This window comes from Gopherus evgoodei, chromosome 2 (assembly GCF_007399415.2).
Source record: "Gopherus evgoodei ecotype Sinaloan lineage chromosome 2, rGopEvg1_v1.p, whole genome shotgun sequence".
Classification (NCBI taxonomy): domain Eukaryota; kingdom Metazoa; phylum Chordata; order Testudines; family Testudinidae; genus Gopherus; species Gopherus evgoodei.
The window spans coordinates 225,216,346-225,236,127 of record NC_044323.1 but is presented as its reverse complement, the minus strand read 5'-3'; positions in this window follow the sequence as shown (position 1 = coordinate 225,236,127).

Sequence of the window (19,782 nt, the reverse complement as noted above, 5' to 3'; positions counted from 1 at the left end):
AGCAGGGGATTGGACTAGATGACCTCCTCAGGTCCCTTCCACCCTGATATTCTATGACTGTATGATCAGCTCTAAAATAGTCTACATCAGAAACGAAAACCAAAATGGGAACTGCCCCTGTAACAATATGGAGAGATAAAGGAACCAGACTCCTATTTGTTACAAGGCTACTATCTACACCCTAGTGTTTTGTTTCTTAATTTTGATTTCTTGAAACAGAAGCTTTACATGTCCTACTTTTAATATCTTTCATAAACTGTCAAGAGCCTACATACTGAAGGAATAAATCACCCTTTTACATGTACTCCCCGTACCTAGAAATAAAAATAGTAACCAGATGAAGCCACAAGAGCCTAATGGCAGATGATTATCTTCTACAAGTTCAATGAACACCTGGTATCCAACTCACAGAAACCTACAACAGCAGAATCCCCCTTCCCTGCAATGAAAACATAAGAGCTCAAAATTCATTAGGAGGCATTTAAACCTGAGCAGAAAAGTCCTCAAGATTGCTTGAACATAACAGACATTCATATGTCAACGTTTCCATCACATTCCGTCATGTGTTACAAAGGTTGAGTTGCTTGTAACATACAGAGTTTATTAAGAGATGAAATGAGGACAGCATTTTGTGTTGTTACACACAATGACTGCATTCTGTATACATTTTTCTAACAGACAGTCAACTTAAAGCCTGATCATGGATACTTTTGCTACTGTCTGTAATCACTAGAGTGAGTGGTTCCATTGACATCAATATCTGTACTGTTCCAAAAAAAGAAAACAAATGGTTATAAGTGGAATGGAGATATAAAAACTATATTTGAAGAGCAAATGTTAGTGGAAAAGAAACCACAAAACCTGCTAAGAAACCTCCTTTGGCATATTGAAGTTATCAGTAGTATTGCTACTGCAACATCCCAGATTACCTGGCCTTATCTATTTTTATTTAATTTTTTGAAATGCACTTATCATAAACTTAGGCACATGTACCAATGAAACTTGTAAAATAATATGCATTGCATTCAATAGTTGAACTAATGTCAAATGATAAAGGAATTTTCAATTACAAAACCAAGCCCCTACTATCCCAGAAGGAGCATAAAGGCAAAGTCCTCAGGTTGTGTAAACTGACATAAATGCACTCAAGTCTGAGGGATCCAGTCCTGATTGAAGAGATGGGCTTTGTGACATGCCTGGAATGTCAGAAAACTCAGGGGTGAAATCAATGCTGAAGTCAATGCAAAACTCTGGCCCTACTGAAGTCAATGCAAAACTCCTATTGATGTTAGTGACCGTAAGTCTCTGTCAAACCTAAGTGCTGTGGTGGGCAACCTGCAGCCCATTGGCCACACGCAGCCCATCAGGCTGCGGTTCGCCATTGACCATTTGCAGGCACGGCCACCCGCAGCTCCCAGTGGCTGCAGTTCGCCATTCCCAGCCAATGGGAGCTGCAGGAAGCGGTGGCCAGCACGTTCCTATATAATCAGCCATTCTTTCATCTATGTAATACAATACACAAAATATATATGGGTATTGCAGATGATCTGTGGTAGAAGTTAAAACAACTATTTTGACTGTACTTACTAACAGAATAATTATTTATTTTAAACTAAATTGGACCTAGGATACAGCACAGGAGATCATTTTCACATCTTCTAAAATATTAAGGTAACTTTTCCACAAGCACACATATTGATATATTACCAGTTTCTTTTCAATCAAGCTAGTTTTTCTTTTGAAACATATGGCACCATATTGATAGAGTAAATATATGTGTTTCTTTAGAAATATGTTTCATGTTGAGATGATGAACCTTATAGACTCAACCCCACCTTCAGCAGTTTGCTAACAATTTCCCAGCCTTCTTTCTCAGATTTAGTAAATTTAATGAATGGAAATTCTGACACCACAAGAGAAGAAACTGAGCCCCAACAAAGAAAATTAGTTGACAGTGATTAATATACATCCTCTCTCTCTGTCTCTCTCTCTCCAATTAGCTTTTTTTTTTGTAGTTCAATTATTTGCAGAAATTCAGCTTGTGTGTTCAGTAAACAAAATTGGAAACCAGCCAGTAAAATGTCTTTAGTAGCATAAACTAGATGCATCTTTGAAGTCTCCATGCATTAGCTTGTCTGATTAAGTTATTCTGCTAGTTTTGCAGCTCTACTCCTCACAGGATAAAATGAAAAATATCTGCAGAGCCATTTCATTATTTAATCTTCAAGTACTCTAAGTAATTGTAGTGTGACATCTGACAAAGTTTCTGAAGATTTTTCAGTGATAACTGATCATGGGCAGAGCCAATTAAAACTGTTTTTTCATTTAAAGTAATTCTGAAAAGGTCCTTTTTCTCTTTGTTGTCTAAAAAACCCACTTTGCAACTTCAAAAAGAACTTTAGCTTCTGTAATCGGTTGGGTTTTGGAGTGTGTGGTAGGTGATGGTGGTATGTATTATTATTGGTGCCTCAGAGTCCCAGTCATTAACAAGGGCACCATTTTACTAGGTGCTGTAAAAGTACAGAACGAAAAGACAGTCCATGTCCCAAAGAGTCTAAATAATGAATATTCTGGCCATAAAAGGTGTTTGATTGACAGACAGAGATGTTGACACTCTTTATTTAGCCAGAGAGCAGCAGCAGCATGAGTAGTGAGAATCAGGGTTGATGCAAGGATGTTTCGTGCCCTAGGCGAAACTTCCACCTTGCACCCTCCCCTGTCCCCGAGCCCCCCCCAAAGGCACCCCCCCCATGGCAGCTCCCCCACCCCGCCTGAGGCGCCCCCCCCGTGGCAATCAGCTTAGGCGCCGCAAGTGTGGGAGGCGGGAGAAGTGAAGCAGTGATGGCGTGCTTGGGGAGGAGGCAGGGCAGGGGTGAGCTGGGGCGGGGAATTCCCCTGCATGCCGCCTCCCCCCACTTGCTACAGGCGGCCCTCCTCACGCTCCCCTGCCCCAGCTCCCTCCTCCTAAATGCCGGCGGCGACCGGGGCGGCCAAAGATCCGGCCACCGCGGTCGCTGCCAAAGAAAATGCCACCCCCCAAATCCTAGTTCCCTAGGCGACTGCCTAAGTCACCTAAATGGTTGCACCAGCCCTGGTGACAATACAGGTTTTCACCAGACTTTCATACTAATATATTTCAGACTTGAGCTAGGCCATTATTCTCTGGTTTCAGAGGATAGTCAAGGCAAATGGATCCTGACTTGGTCAGGGTTTGGAAATGTGACAGTCTCATCCTCATTTCTGGGTCAAGCAAATTTTGAGTGCAAGGACTTAAAGGGACGGATTTAAGCAATAACAGTACTCTACTACATACTAACCTACTCAGCCTGTGAACATCTGAGTGGATATCAGGGCTAGGTATTAATGCAGACAGCACTAACACCTTCAGATCCTATTCCAACAGGTGCACTGTGATGTCAGAGGAATTCATCCAGTGACAGAACAGCTGTGGAAGCCATGCTTCTTCATGGTGGGTCCAGTGGGGCAGCTATGCGGAAGCACAGGTTGTCTGTGGATCTCCCAATACCTACTGATTTTGGGGGGCTGAAACCCTCTTCAGTGGGGCAGATCCTCCCTTCAGACAAACACACACCATGTAAAACTTCATATATTAAACTAGCAGTTTCCTGCCCTGGATGTCAGAGAAAGCCACGCAAGGGAAAATATCAATCTACAGGAGTGAAAAGGAAAATTTATACCAAGTAAAATTATTGACCCCTGTTCCTTTTATGTCCCTTTAAAATTTTAGAGGTAATGTGATGTCACTGAACTCATGGGCAATGCCACAAAACAGCAACAGTGCATTCTGATCACAAGCCAGTCTAGGGGAGAGCATGGCCTTCTAGCTCTATAGCTCAAAAATAGTTTGCCATTTATAGTAGCTGCCAGAAATAGAAAAATGGATTATTCAATGGCATACCTAGGAAAGAGGTGCAGGGTTATGGCATACCTAGGAAAGAGGTAGTGAAATTGTCTAAACACAGCTGATATATGTAATTCCTGCCTTGAGACAGTGACTGTGCTATTTTCATGAGGATCCAGCCAAAGAAGTTATGAAATGTGTATCTAAGGCTTATTATCCTAATGCAATACATTACATAGGTATGAATCTGAAACAAAGTGGTTTTGCTAGCCTACTAAATTGGATTTAAATTGAATCACTTCGAAAATGCAGTTTGCTTTTTATACCACATACATTCTTATTAACGTTATCTTTTTATTTTGTTGAACTTGGTTCTCTTCTAGTATTGCCTGTGGTGACATCAATGAGAATGAATAATACAACAAATTAAACAAGATAAATCAATACATTTTTTGTATGTATGTCAGTGCACTCCAGGTCAAGGACAATCTTGTCAAAAGCAATTTTAATCATGTGGTTGATCACCTAATTTTAAAATACTTATTAATAAAAAAGTCACATATTGTCAGCAGATTGCAATGCTTTCTATCTTAAGATAAAAGTTCTAAACAGTTTGTATACCTATGATTTAGTTTGTACAGAACAATTTGTTTTGATGTGATCATTAAAAAATAGCTGAGCTTCTGTGCTTTGCTGTTGAAATGTAGCGTGTGAAGGAGAGCTACATAATTTCAGAACATATTTAAATAGCTAATCATTCTAAATCAACAATTTTAAAAGAATGAAACTGCCACACAATACTTATTGTGCAAGATTCTACCCACCGCTCACTGTTGCCATGTAGGACATCTGGTATTCTAGATTTGGGTCTCATTTAACTCCTCTTGGATATAAGGGAAGAGTGAGAGGGGAAACTAAGCCCTGGACTACACTACGAGTTTAGGTCGAATTTAGCAGCATTACATCGATTTAACCCTGCACCCGCTCACATGACAAAGCTGTTTTTTTTTACTTAAAGGGCTCTTAAAATCGATTTCTGTACTCATTCCCTGATGAGGGGATTAGCACTAAAATTGACCTTGCCGGGTCAAATTTGGGGTAATGTGGCGTAGTGTGGTCGCAATTTGACGGTATTGGCCTCCGGGAGCTATCCCAGAGTGCACCATTGTGACCACTCTGGACAGCACTCTCAGCTCAGATGCACTGGCCAGGTAGACAGGAAAAGGCTTGCGAACTTTTGAATCTCATTTCTGTTTGGCCAGCGTGGCAATCTGCAGATGTGTGCAGATCTCATCAGCAGAGGTGACCATGATGGAATCCCAGAATTGCAAAAGAGCTCCAGCATGGACCGAACAGGAGGTACGGGATCTGATCGCTGTATGGGGACATGAATCCGTGCTATCAGAACTCCATTCCAAAAGACGAAATGCCCAAATACTGAAAAAATCTCCAAGGGCATGAAGGACAGAGGCTATAACAGGGACCCGCAGCAGTGCAGTGTGAAACTTAAGGAGCTGAGGCAAGCCTACCAAAAAACCAGAGAGGCAAACAGCCACTCTGGGTCAGAGCCCCAGACATTCCGCTTCTATGATGACCTGCATGCCATTCTAGGAGGTGCAGCCACCATTACCCCAACCCTGTGCTCTGACTCCATCAATGGAGAATCACGCAAAAGGAATGCAGGTTTTGGAAATGAGGAAGATGATAGCTCACAGCAAGCAAGTGGAGAAATCATTTTCCCTGACAGTCAGGAACTGTTTCTCACCCTGGACCTGTACCCCCCAAACCCACCCAAGGCTGCCTGGATGTATTCCCAAAGCCTTTGCAAAAGGTTTTTGGGGAGGGCAGCCTTGTTCCGTCCTCCATAGTAGGACATTTTACCATGCCAGGCCAATAGTACGTAGACTGGAATCATTGCATAACACAGCGTATGGTTTTGGTGTTTGCTGGCATTCAAACAACATCTGTTCTTTATCTCTCTGTGTTATCCTCTGGAGAGTGATATCATTCATGGTTACCTGGTTGAAATAGGGTGATTGTATTAAGGGGACATTCAGAGATGCCCATTCCTGCTGGGCTGTTTGCCTGTGACTGAACAGAAATGTTCCCCGCTGTTAGCCACATGGTGGGGGGAGGGGTGAAGTGATCATTCCAGAGAATAGTGTCTGTGTGTGGTGGGGGGGAGAGGGTTTGTACTGCACGTTAACCTGAAAACCACAGCTCCTCCTTTTAAACTGCCAACCCATTTTACATGGCCAACCCAACAGCTGCTTGGTATGGGAAATGAGGGCGCTGCTGTTTGAAACCATTCCCACATGTTATGAAGGTTACAGAAGCCAAAAGACTGTGCCTTACCATGGCTTCCTGCAAGCTGGATTCTGTTGTCTGGTCCTGTGTGAGTGATCTCTCGCACCAAACCCTCAATAAGAGGCAAAATGCAACCTTGTACCAAAAGCACATGTGCTATGTAATGTTAACAGCAAGGTTTACCATGAAAGAGTCTACCCTTTGTTCTCTAATATGTGTCTTTTTAACTACCACTCTCCCCCTTTTTTCCTCCACCGGCTTCAAATGTTTCAATGCTCACATTGTCTTCTCCTTCCCAGAGGCTAGCGAAGATTAGAAGGTGAAAAAAATGCACTTGCGATGTAATATTTTCTGAGCTCATGCAGTCCTCCCACACTGAAAGAGCACAGCAGTGGAGGCAGACAATGTCAGAGTCCAGGAAAGCACAATATGAATGCGAGGACAGGTGACAGGCTGAAGATAATAAATGGCGGGCTGAAGATGATAGGTGGCATCAGCTTGCTGACAAAAGGCAAGAGGCAATGGTGAAGCTACTGGAGGAACAAACTGATATGCTCTGGCATATGGCTGAGGTTCAGGAAAGGCAGCATGAACACAGACTGCCGCTACATCCCCTGTGTAAACAACCACCCTCCTTCCCAAGTTTCATAGCCTCCTCACTCAGACACCCAAGAACACCGCCCCAGAGGACCACTCCACCCCAGAGGACTTCCCAAGCAACAGAAAACTGGCATTCAATACGTTTTAAGGTGCAGTTTGGCCTTGGCTTCCCCCTGCCCCAACACCTCACCTAGTGCTTCCCTCCTCCCCCACCCCTCCCGGGCTACCTTGGCAGTTATCCCCCTGTTTGTGTGATGAATTAATAAAGAATGCATGAATGTGAAGCAGCAGTGACTTTATTGCCTCTGCAAGCAGTGATTGAAGGAGGGAGGGGAAGGTGGTTAGCTAACAGGGGAGTAGAGTGAACTGGGGGCAGGGGGGAGTTCATCAAGGAGAAACAAACAGAAATTTCATACTGTAGCCTGGACATTCGTGAAACTGGTTTTCAAGGCTTCTCTGATGTGCACCACACTCTCCTGTACTCTGCTAACCGCCCTGGTGCCTGGCTGCACGTAATCAGCAGCCAGGAGATTTGCCTCAACCTCCCATAAACGTCTCCCTCTTATTCTCACAGATATTGTGGAGCGCACAGCAAGCAGTAATAACAATGTGAATATTGGTTTCGCTGAGGTCTATCTGAGTCAGTAAACTGAGTCAGTGCACTTTTAAATGTCCAAATGCACATTCTACCACCATTCTGCACTTGCTCAGCCTATAGTGGAACAGCTCCTTATTACTGTCCAGGCTGTCTGTGTACGGCTTCATGAGCCATGACATTAAGGGGTAGGCTGGGTCCCCAAGGATAACTATAGGCATTTCAACATCCCCAACAGTTATTTTCTGGTCTGGGAAGAAAGTCCCTTGTTGAAGCTTTTGAAACAGACCAGAGTTCCTGAAGACGAGAGCGTCATGTAGCTTTCCCAGCCATCCCGCATTGAAGTTGGTGAAACATCTCTTGTGATCCACCAGTGCTTGCAGCACCATTGAAAAGTACCCCTTCCAGGTTATGTACTCACTGGCTTGGTGCTCCGGTGTCAAGATAGGGATATGACCTGCACATTTCCCAGAGTCACTACCCTTGATATCAGCAGCTCTTTGATTGTGTTGGCTATTTGGATCACAGCAGCCCCCGCAAATAGATTTGCCCTCTCCAAATTGATGCCTGATAGCTGTCTGGCCTTGCAAGCTTCCACAGGGCTATCGCCACTCGCTTGTGAACTGTGAGGGCTGCTCTCATCTTGGTATTCTTGTGCTTCAGGGTGGGGAAAGCAAGTCACAAAGTTCCATGAAAGTGCCCTTATGCATGCAAAAGTTTTGCAGCCAATGCGAATTGTCCTGGACGTGCAACACTATGTGGTCCCACCAGTCTGTTCTTGTTTCCCAGGCCCAGAATTGGCATTCCATGACATGATCCTGACCCATTAACACCATGATGTCCACATTGCCGGGGCCCGTACTTTGAGAGAAGTCTGTGTCCATGTCCTCATCACTCTCATCACTGTGCTGCCATTGCCTCCTTGTCTGGTTTTGCTTTTGCAGATTCTGGTTCTGCATATACTACAGGATTATGTACATGGTGTTTACAGTGCCCATAATTGCCACGGTGATCTGAGCAGGCTCCATGATTGCTGTGCTATGGCTTCTGCGCTGAAAAATGGCACAAAATGGTTGTCTGCCATTGCTCTGATGGAGGGAGGGGTGACTGACAACATGGCTTACAGGGAATTAAAATCAAAAAAGGGGGTGGGTTTGCATCAAGGAGGAGCATACAGAACAGCCCTCTCAAGGATTGATCTCAAAACCCTGGGTTTAGCAGGGCAATGCTCAAACCACTGAGCTATCTGTCCCCCCACTATTCATGGATGAAGTGAGGGGGGAGCAAATGAATACAAAACAAATCTGATCTCTTTCTTGTTTTGATCCACTCCATCTCTCTTATACATCTTAGGCTGGCAGCAGATGATGCAGTACGACTGCTAGCCATTGTTGTCTCCTGGGTGCTCACCAGAAGATGATGCAGTACAACTGCTAGCCATCATCATCTCCTGGCTGCTCGCCAGAAAGACGGTGCAGTATGACTGCAGGCAGGACTGAATCTCCATGAGACGAAACTTAAAAAGAGAATGACCTGGAGTCACTCTCATTTATGTCCAGGCACCCCTGACAGACCTCACCGAGGTCTGCCAGGAGCACTCATGTCTGCCCAGGTGCCCCTGACCGACCTCACCGAGGTCGGCTAAAAGAGCACCCAGGAGAGGACGATGGCGGCTACCAGTCATAATGCACTGTCTGCTGCCAAAAGGCAACGAGCTGCTGCTGTGTAGCAATGCAGTAGCACATCTGCCAGCACCCAGGAGACGTATGGTGAGCTGAGCGGGCTCCATGCTTGCCGTGGTATGGTGTCTGCATGGGTAACCCAGGAAAAAAGGCTCAAAACAATTGTCTGCCATTGCTTTCATGGGAGGGGGCTGATGACATGTACCCAGAACCACTCATGACAATGTTTTTGACCCATCAGGCACTGGGCTCTCAACCCAGCATTCCAATGGGCAGCAGAGACTGTGGGAATTGTGGGATAGCTACCCACAGTGCAACGCTCTGGAAGTCGATGCTAGCCTCGGTACTATGGATGCACTCCGCTGAGTTAATGGTCTTAATGGTCTTAAATGGAGACACACACAATCGATTGTATCAAATTGATTTCTAAAAAATCGACTTCTATAAATTTGATCTAATATCGTAGCGTAGACATACCCTTAAGAAACTAAGATTGAGGATGCCTGGTAGGAAACTCCTAGGAATAGCCATGCTAAGGGAAGAAGAATAGGCTGAGATTTACATTGTGGTGTTATTTCTAAATTAACAGTAAAGCCAAATTCCAAGAAGAGGGTGAGTTTGAATGATCAGGCCTGATTTGGCCAAAATGTATTCATATCCTTAAATTTAATTGTAAGGCTTTGCAGGATTCTGGCCTAACTCAGCCCAATCCTATATTTCATTTACAAACATATAACACAAAGATAACTTTTGGCTTGAAGATCTTGCAATATAATCATATTTAATTATGATTAGTAAAGTCACACATTAACACAGTTATGTATTGTATAGTATGTCAAAGCCAAATAAACTGGTCACTTGGCATCAAGAGATAATGGAGTCAAATCATAATGAGTATATAACTTTCTACACAAAAGCACAGTATCAGCAGATGAATTCAGCAGTGATTAGTTTAGTGTAATTAATTAACTTGGCTTAATGAATCTAAGTAAAACATATGATCATGAAAGTTAGCAATAAAGATGATAATGTATTTAAATGGTGACAAAGCAGAGGTCTCTGAATAAAAGAGACTTGACTAATGCAGGAAATAAAGATAAAATATGGAGAAGTAATGGAGAATTGAGAACAAGAAAATAATTTGATAACTATGGTAGTTGTACCGAAAATAAAGAAGAAAATCTATGAAAAGAGGAATTATTGAATACAGCAGTTTTCTTGATGGACAGATATTCAGGGCCAAAGTTTCAAAAAAAAGGCACCTCAGCTATGCTTGCAAAAAGAGTGTGCACACAAACAAAAAATGTATGTTACATTATCACTTACCTGTTTTGTGTGTGCAAGTATGTACTAGGTATGTGCAATTGCCTGTTTATAGGATCATATTTTGCATGGAGGGCCTTGGTGCTTATTTCTGAATTATGTTCCTTGATATCTGTTTGAGTGGCTTTTCTGCATGCAGAAGTTTGAGAGAGAAAATATTTAGGAAAACACCTGGTATTTTTCAAAGGAGATTTCAATTGAGAAACAATGGGCCAGAGTCTAAAATGAAGTAAATTGGAGTAGATCCTGTCCAGAATCTGGCCCTATTGTTTCTCAGTTGAAATCTCTGACAGAAAATGGTTACAAATTTAAATAGTTATTTAGATGTACACACAGTTCTGAGCGACAAAAAAAAACACATTATTCAACACATAAGTCCTAGACTTCAAGTTTCTTCTGCAATTTGTTAATATATAAGCTTCTCTTTAGTCTATAATGTATTGACTGTATTATAGGCTTCCTGTATAACTTGATTGTGCAACCATATGTGATATTTATCAATACAATGGATGATTCATTTATGAAATCCTTATTGCTGAGATGTTAGTTAATACTGGCAAATTAATATGGTGATATGGTTTGGTTTCAGCTTGTTTGAGAAAGGATAATGCAGAGGTTACTGAAACAAATCCTATCTACTTAATTTCCTAAAGTCTCTTTAATTCTCCATTTATTGAGCTCTTCCTTCTGTATTCATTTTTAAGTGGAATACGTCAACAGCCGTAAGATAAACTCTCACAGAAATATTCAGTGACTTGTTTATGAAAAATATCTCTGTAAAATCTGTTCAGGTATGTAGAGTGAAAGGATATAGACTTCTAAACTGCTTTTTTCGGATAATCTGCTGGAGGGGGAAAAAAATCTGGAGTAATCTAAACCATACAGGCAGCTGAAGATAGTTATCCTTGGCTCTGGGTGACACTGAAACATTCAGTAAGGTGATTATCCTGCTGGATAAACTCATTACAAAAAAATTAAAATAAAAAATTAAGGGCCAGACTCTGAAATCCTTACTCAAACTAAATTGCACTTTATGCAAGTAATCCCACTGAAATCAGCAGGTTTACTCAAGAAAGAAGGTGATTGCAATGTGATTAAGTATTGAAGAATCTGGTTCTAAAAAAACATTATAGTAGAATAATGGCCAAGAGCCGTGGAGATGAGTGAAAGCTGAGTTTGTTATGGTTGTTTATTTATATTGTGGGAGTGCCTAGAGGACCCATGCATTCTCCACGAGCGCTGGATTTTCATTCCCAATAATCTTCCATACTATCTTTGAATGGCTATGTAGCAAACAGGATTCCTACCACCAGCTCCAAATTACCTCCTTCGCATGACTGGTTGAAAGGGGTGGAGATTGACTCATGAGTCAATACGGTGCTAAAAAATATTAACAGAGCACTTTTATTACAACCAAATGGTTATTGAGACTTAAGGGACAGAGTGTTCTGTCCAGAATAGCATGATAAATTATTATTTATTAAATACATAACTTAGTCAAACAAGAATATATGGGAGCATCTCTTACCAAAACATCCAGTGCAAAATGGATCTGATCCTGAAAACACTTATGCCCCCAAGTAACTTTTACAAATAGTCCCATTGTCTGTAATGGGACTACTCATGCAGGATCAGGCATTTCCACTCTAACTGATACTGCACCATGAAAAGCTCTTAATATGTATAAGGGCAGATATCATACTTTTACAAGAAGTTATATAAAGAAGTATATGGAACTGGTGGTCCAATATCTGAATCCTTTCATATGCTTTATAAACTATGAGGAACAGCTGCTAACAATAGAAGGAAAGAAAAAATAAATAATAACTCAAGGTAAGTGTCTTGTCTAAATCTAAAATATTAAATATCCAAAAAATCTAAAATTTATCCCTTTTTTCAATCAGAAAGTTTTCAATATTCACAAATTGACCAGTTTGCTATTAATTTTTAGATCCTTCTTTTATAACATCCAAATTTATAAAAGGTTCACTAATTGTCTTATTCTAATTTTTTATTAGACGGTTGCTTTGAACCATAAAATACTGGTACATATCTTTTATTTTTCATATATGACCTAGCATTTGTTCAGCTGTACTTACTTAAATACCAGAACTTGTCATGCATGCTCTTTAAAACACATTTTAAAATGCTCTTGTAATTTAGCTGGTGAAATAGACTACAATATGTATATCTTCAAGCTGCTTTTTAAGTTTATTTTTTAATTTTTGCTTGACAACTTATATCTAAAGATAGTAAATAATCAGTAATGATTTTTCAACTGAAAAAATCTCTAAATGTGGATTTTTCACAATAAAGTCTGGAATATAATGTGAAACTATAACAGACCGTACTAAAAATGAGATTTCTCTATTATCTTGATTTTCATAATTACCCTTTCAATTTTTTACTAAATATCAAAGGTATATTTGGGGGTGAAATTTGTGATTATGGAAGAAGCAGATTACCATCTTTCCTGAACACACAGGTTCCCCTTATTTCTTGCATTTCAGTTCCCTTCACAAAACCCAGTTTTAGAATAGTAGAAGTCAAAACATCTCAAAACTTTACCTTCCCCGCTTTTTGTATTGAGGCAGACTTTATTTAATTTTGGTAATGTTGTTATTTAGCCTTCTTAGTCTTTACAGATTAACTTTAAATAAATTATTGTAACTTCAGCGATGTTCTTTAACAATGGTTTCACCTGACCAAATGTTAGAGATGAGCATGAGAGAGAGATACTTTCTTCGATAGTTAGAGTCTCCATAATATATCAACACCTTGAACTCTTCTTAGCAACAGAGAGAGAGAGAATTAGTGTCTTCTCCAGGGCATTCCCTTGCCAACATTAAGGAAGCAGGCTACTGTCTTCTACATCAGTTGCCCTTCATAATGGTTTTCGGGCATAATTAAATGGATAACATATTAGAAAAATCTAGTCTGGAGGTGACAAAAAGGCATAATGGCTGGAGTTAAGTTCCACATCTGAAAGAAATGGGCACAATCATTGCACCAAGTTCAGATGGGAAATAGCATTCCTAGCCACCAACAGCATCTGAGATTCCCAGAGGACTCAAGATGTTGGGAAGTAGCCTAGTTCCAAGCCCCTCTGGACCCATTTTTTCAACAGCGGGGACAGATGTTAATCCCAGCCACATTATCTGCTGTCTTCAACAAAGCCACCAGCATCACCTCCATCTCATAATATCTGAACTGAGCTTCAGTCAGCATGGCCTCAAAGTCCCTATCATAACTAAGGCTGCGATTTAGTCATGGAGGTCATGGCAGTCACAGATTCTGTGACTTTACTGGCCCCCTGTGACTTCTTCAGCTTCAGCTATCAGGAGCTGAAGCCGGGGCTGGAGAAGAGACTGTGCACCTCTGCCCTGCAGCTGGGACTGGAGCTGGGGCTATGCTTCCCTACAGCTGGGGCTGGAGCCAAGACCACGGGCCTCTGCCCTGCACCTTGCAGCCAGGACCATGTTCCTCTTCCCTGCGACTTGTGGTGGGGGTGGGACCAGAGGTCTTTGCTCCATAGCTTGCAGTGGGGGTTGCAGCAAGAGCTGCACACCCCTGCCCTGCAGCTGGGAGCCACACACCCCTGTCCCATGGCCAGGGCTGCAGCCGAGGCCATGTCCCCGCCGTCCTCAAGACAGGGCGCTCGGCCAGTCACTTCCCTCCGCCCCATGACAGGGGGCTCGGCCTGTCACTTCCCTCCCTCACATGGGACTCCAGATGTCATTCCTTCCCCCCTAGTTTGCCCTGCCTCTGGTTATTTTTAGTAAAGTCACAGACAGGTCATGGGCTCCCGTGAATTTTTGTTTATTGGCTGTGGCCTGTCCATGACTTTTATTAACAGTAACGTGACAAAATCTTAGCCTTAATCATAACCAAAACTAGGAAAACATAATCACCAAACTATTGTGGGTTGGATGGGCATAAGCGGGGGGGTGGGGGGGCGTTGGGGAAAGATAGAGTGCTGTTTGATGTTCAGGCTCTGTTTGTAATCCAGCCAAAAACACGTCCCTGTTTCCTCCATTGAACTAAAACACACATTGCTAATACCTACTGTTTGTCAGATGGTTCAACCGTGATGCTTCCATTTCCATAATAATGCTAGAGTGGTTCTCATTTGAGAGCTTAGGGTAAATGCTAAACACTAATTGCTTTCATTCTTCTGCTTGGTGCCCAGGCTGGAGTTGGGGAAATGTCAGGGAGCTGGCTCCCACCAGGGCCGGCTTTAAACTGATTCACCCAGTTTCCCAGAATCGGACCCTGCGCCTAAGAGGGCCCCACATCTTAGGCGTCTTTTTAATTTTTTAATTTTTTTTTTACTCACCTGGTGGCAGGGGGGTCCACTCCAGGGCTTTGGGTGGCATTTCAGCGATGGGGGTGTGGGGGGGGTGTCCTTCAGTGCCACGGAAGACCCGGAGCAGACCCTCTGCCACCAAAGCGCCAGACTGCCACCGGGTATTTGAATCGGGCCCCGTCGTTCAAAAAGCCGTCCCTGGATCCCACTCCCTGATTGTCAGTCAGATACCTCCAGCATGAATTAGAACTATTTCCAGGCAGTTCTGTCTTAGGCATAGATGGAGTGGAGACATGCCCCCGTCCACATTTTATGGGGAAGGCGGCAGATACAGGGAGCAGGGCTTCCCCTCAGACAAAAATTCTCTGCTTATTAATTGTAGCCTGTTTCTGGCCCTTTTGCATGTCCTTAATAGTGTAGTCACTAGATTCAGTAAGAGATAACATTTTGCATAGTGATATGGAAAAAGGGTACAGATTAAAAATGTATTTTAAATTTGTGTATTTTCCCATTAGCCTACAAATGTAACTCCCATTAATGGGAGTAAATATTAGGCATGCGCATTAATAAGAGAATAGACCTCCAAAAATGGATGACTTCACTGCTCACAATTAACTTTTGGTACTTATTTTATATTATATGACTTTTTCCCTATATAGTCACATATCTTTATCAAATAATAGAGCCTTCACCTTCCTGAAATGTTTTGTTTATAGCCCCACCAAAATGTTTGTGCAGGGAATTCCCACATACTCATAAGCCTGTTTTCTTCCTATCTGATGCATCAGGGTGTAAAGATTTAAATCAATTTATTTTGATCTCTGTTTTCCTTCTCCATAGACCAGCAAAAGTTATTTGTCTCATGCTGGATTAGTCCTGTTGCCTCTCAATACTGAACTGATTTGTCCTTGGTTTACTGTATGTTTTATTTTTCCACAGGTGTCATTCCCATGCAGGAGCAGGGGTTTAGTGTTGATTTATTCTTACCAGAATGGATCATGAGATTATTCTGTGATGAAGTGGGGGTGGAAATGAGAAATTGTAAGGGTTAGACTTCTTATTTATTTATTTTTAAGAGAAACTAGTCCTCATAGCTGGAGACAATTGTTGGGTCTAAACTTTTGGTGAACTTTGGAGCCAAAAAACACCCAGACTGGCCGTCTCTGCATAATCCTTTCTGAACCTTTTTTGAACAAAGCACTGACCTGCAAACTACTCATGACACCCCCTTCCTCAAGTAGCCATTAGCCTTTATCTCTATGCATTTACTTGTTAAACTTGCTCTTCCTGTAAAATCTTGATTGATTATGCATGACCATTATCTTTTGTTAATCACTTTGTTTACTTCTGTGTATAAATATTGATGCCCACCCCTAATAAAGGGGCCACACTTATTCTAAAGCTTTTGGGGTAGTGTGTGCCCGTTGATCAACGCATTTGTGTCTGGTCTCTGACAGAATTGTGGGCCCATATTCCAACTCCGCACAACCTCGGGTGTTGGAGAGGTGAGTGAGGACTTGCTTTATTACCTAACAATTTGGGGGCTCGTCCGGGATTCCTTCTGGTGCGGTACCTCTGTCCAGTGATCAGACCACTCATATATGAATTGGCAAGGCGCCACAGGAGATTTCTCCTAGCCAATTCAATATTGAGGGGTCGTGTATTGGACAGCAGGGTAAACGCCAGTTGGAGGGCTCCTGTCAGACACCATGGGTCAAGGGACTAGCGTGCCTCTTGAGAGTCCGTTGGGGATTGTAAATAAGTTATGGAATGAAGGGAAACTCCCAGTACAGACAGGAATGTCTAGGAAGAAGTTGTACACACTATGTGTAAGGAATTGGACTGGGTATACCGCGGTATTGGCCGACTCGGAGATGAGGTGGCCTTCGTATGGCTCTTTCGAGCAGGCTGCCTTAAGAGGAGTAAAGAGCCAGATCGAAAAAGACCATCCGGGACAGTTATGTTACTGGTTTTGTTGGGACACAGCAGCAGAGCTGTGGAAATCTTTAAAAATTATGGCAGTCAGGTACTCTCCCGAGAGTGAACCCCCTCCAGGTTATTTCGATGAAGGGTGTAGACCACGGCGTGTTTTGACTCGTCAGCTGGTCCCCTCTGCACCTGCCCCTATTCCTCCTCCGCAGGGGAACTCTCTCCTTGTAGCAGAGGGGAATCTGCAGGATCCCAGATTGGAATTTGTGCAGAAGGATGAGGAGGAATTGGAGGGGCCAACCTCGGGAGGAGTAGTTACTAGGCTTAGGTCCAAGCAGGTACAGCAGGGTGCATGCCCCCCCCCTGAGGATAGCCTAGAGAATGTCTCTGTCAAATCTCTTGCGAATAATAAAAGTATGGTTATAGAGATGCCTTTACAGGTGCACGATCAACCTTATATGAGCAATGATGGACAATTGCAACATGCTAGTATTGTGGAATATAAAGGATGGCTAGAATGGGATTTGAAAGAGTGGGGACAGTTGTCAGGGTCTTTTGGGGAAAATCCCCGAAAGATCATAGAACTTCTAGAAAGATTGTTTTTAAGTTATAATCCTACTTATACGGATGTGGATCAGTTGTTAAGTAGAGTTTTGACTGGAGAAGAACGTAGTAGATTGTGGATGGCAGAAAGGACATGGGGAGATAGCAATGCAGCTAATGTTACTTGGATGGATAGGCGGGATCTGGCCGCTGGCTGGAATCCCCTAGACTGGACTCAGCTAAGGCTGACTCAGCTGCGAACAGATAGAGAGCGATTGTTAGAGAGACTCAAGGAAATGGCTCGCCGCTCGCCTAATCAGGCTAAGTTCATGCAGATTCGGCAGGAATCTGATGAGCCGCCCAGAAAGTTCTGGTCGAGGCTATTGGAGGGGGCCCGAATGTTCACTCAGATGGATCCTGAGAGAGAAGCAGACCACCCTACTCTTATTTCATTTTTTGTGAATCAGTCGGTGCCCCCTGTAAGGGATTACTTCTTAAAGTTTCGCCCTGGTTGGGGAGGTGAGTCAGTCACTTCAGTGTTGGAAGTAGCTGATTTTGCCTGGGAGAAAGAAAGGGAAAGTAGTAAAAAGAAAGAGAAAAAGGAAGAATATAAGCTGATGGCTTTAGCTTTTCACGGTGGTGTTCGAGGCAAAGGCCGTGGCCGTGGCAGGGGATTCCAGGGTGCCCGGGGAAGAGGGTCCTGGCGACCCCAGCCATCAGGAAATTGTTTTCAGTGCGGACAGCCTGGTCACTTTAAACGTGAATGCCCCTGGGGACGCCCAGAAGGTCTGGCTGCATCCGCAGATGCTTACACAAGTGAGGAATACACCCCTGCACCACCAGCTCAGCCCATCCCCCAGGCCTGGATCAACTATGGAAAACAGCAGCAGCCGCAGCAAACTCAGCCTCCTCAATGACGGTACCCCGGGGGCGAAGGCAAACAATGTGATGGTCTTATTTCCTTAATGTCTTTAGCCGGCTCCTTTCTCACTTTCTCTCCTCCCAGCGAAGAGCCTCGTTTAACCCTTTCAGTCCAGGGACTGCCTGTCTCTTTCCTCATTGATACTGGGGCTACTTTCTCTCTTTTAAATCATGCCCCCTCTCCCTGGCTATCCTCTGAGGTTAAAACTGCGACTGGGGTGGAGGGCAACCCACAGTCTCTGGGACTCACTTTGCCTTTGAATGTTATTTATGCTGATAAATGTTTTTCTCACCGTTTTCTTTTTTCCCCAGCTTGTCCGATCCCTTTGATGGGCCGGGATTTACTCTGTAAGCTTGAGGCTACTTTAACCTGCACTCCTGAAGGGGTAGGATTATTGATGACAGTGTTAGGAGATTCGGCCCCTACTCAGGGTAATTGGGAAACACCCCCCTCTCTCTCCCCTGACCTCACTGACTTGCCTTCAACCCTCTGGGGAATTTCTGACACTGATGTTGGCCTGCTCCTTTCGGCAGAGCCCGTAAGGATTCAGGTAAAGCCTTCCTTAACCCCCCCGTCAGTCCCTCAATACCCCCTGTCGCTGGAAGCCCGGGAGGGCATCCGCCCCATTATTGAGGGATTCATTGCACAAAAGCTAGTCCGCCCTCAGCGCACTCCCTGTAACACCCCTATACTGCCTGTCAAAAGCCTCCTAAAAAGGACGGAGACCCTGTTCGTTGGCGCTTTGTACAGGATCTACGAGTTGTTAATCAGTATGTGGTCCCTCTTCATGCAGTAGTTCCTGACCCAGCTACTATCATCAGCCAAATCCCCTGGGATGCTGAGTGGTTCACTGTTATTGACTTAAAATCAGCTTTTTTCAGCATTCCTGTGCACCCAGACTCTCAGTATCTCTTTGGTTTCACCTGGGAGGGACAAAGTTATGTCTGGCAACGACTTCCTCAAGGCTACAGAGACAGCCCCACGATTTTCAGCCAGTGCCTCCGCCACGACTTGAAAGGTTTCACCAGTCCGCAGGGATCCACATTGGTCCTATACGTAGATGACATCCTATTAGGTAATCGCGAAGAAGCTGCCCTCCGCATCGATGGTAAGGCACTTTTATTATACCTACACACCAGAGGCCACAAGGTAGACCCTAAAAAGATTCAGTGGGTCTCACAGAAGGTCCGATATCTGGGCTTCCTGTTAACCCCAGAAGGAAGACAGATGGACCCAGCCCGCATAAAGACTATTCAAAACTGCCCTCTACCGAACACCAAGAAACAACTTCGAGGTTTCTTAGGATTAATTGGCTTCTGTCGCCCCTGGTTGCCGTCCTGCGGGGAGTTAAGCAAACCGCTCCACCGACTCACTGCTAACCTTGCTCCTGACCCTTTGCAGTGGTCCCCGGACACTATTCAAGCCTTTCAGTTACTCAAGGACAGTGTGGCCTCCTCCATGTCTCTCCGCCCCCCCAATTACAGCAAACCCTTTCACCTTTTTGTCCACGAGAGGGGCGGAATTGCTAGTGGTGTCCTTACCCAGCTGAGCGGGCCCCACCATTTCCCGCTTGCTTTTTACTCTCAGCAAATCGACCCTGTCGCTCAGGGAACCCCATCCTGCACCCGGACTCTGGCAGCAGCTGCCCTGCTGATCACAAAGGCAAAGAGCCTAACCCTGGGTCATTTTACCACGGTTTGGACCTCTCATGCC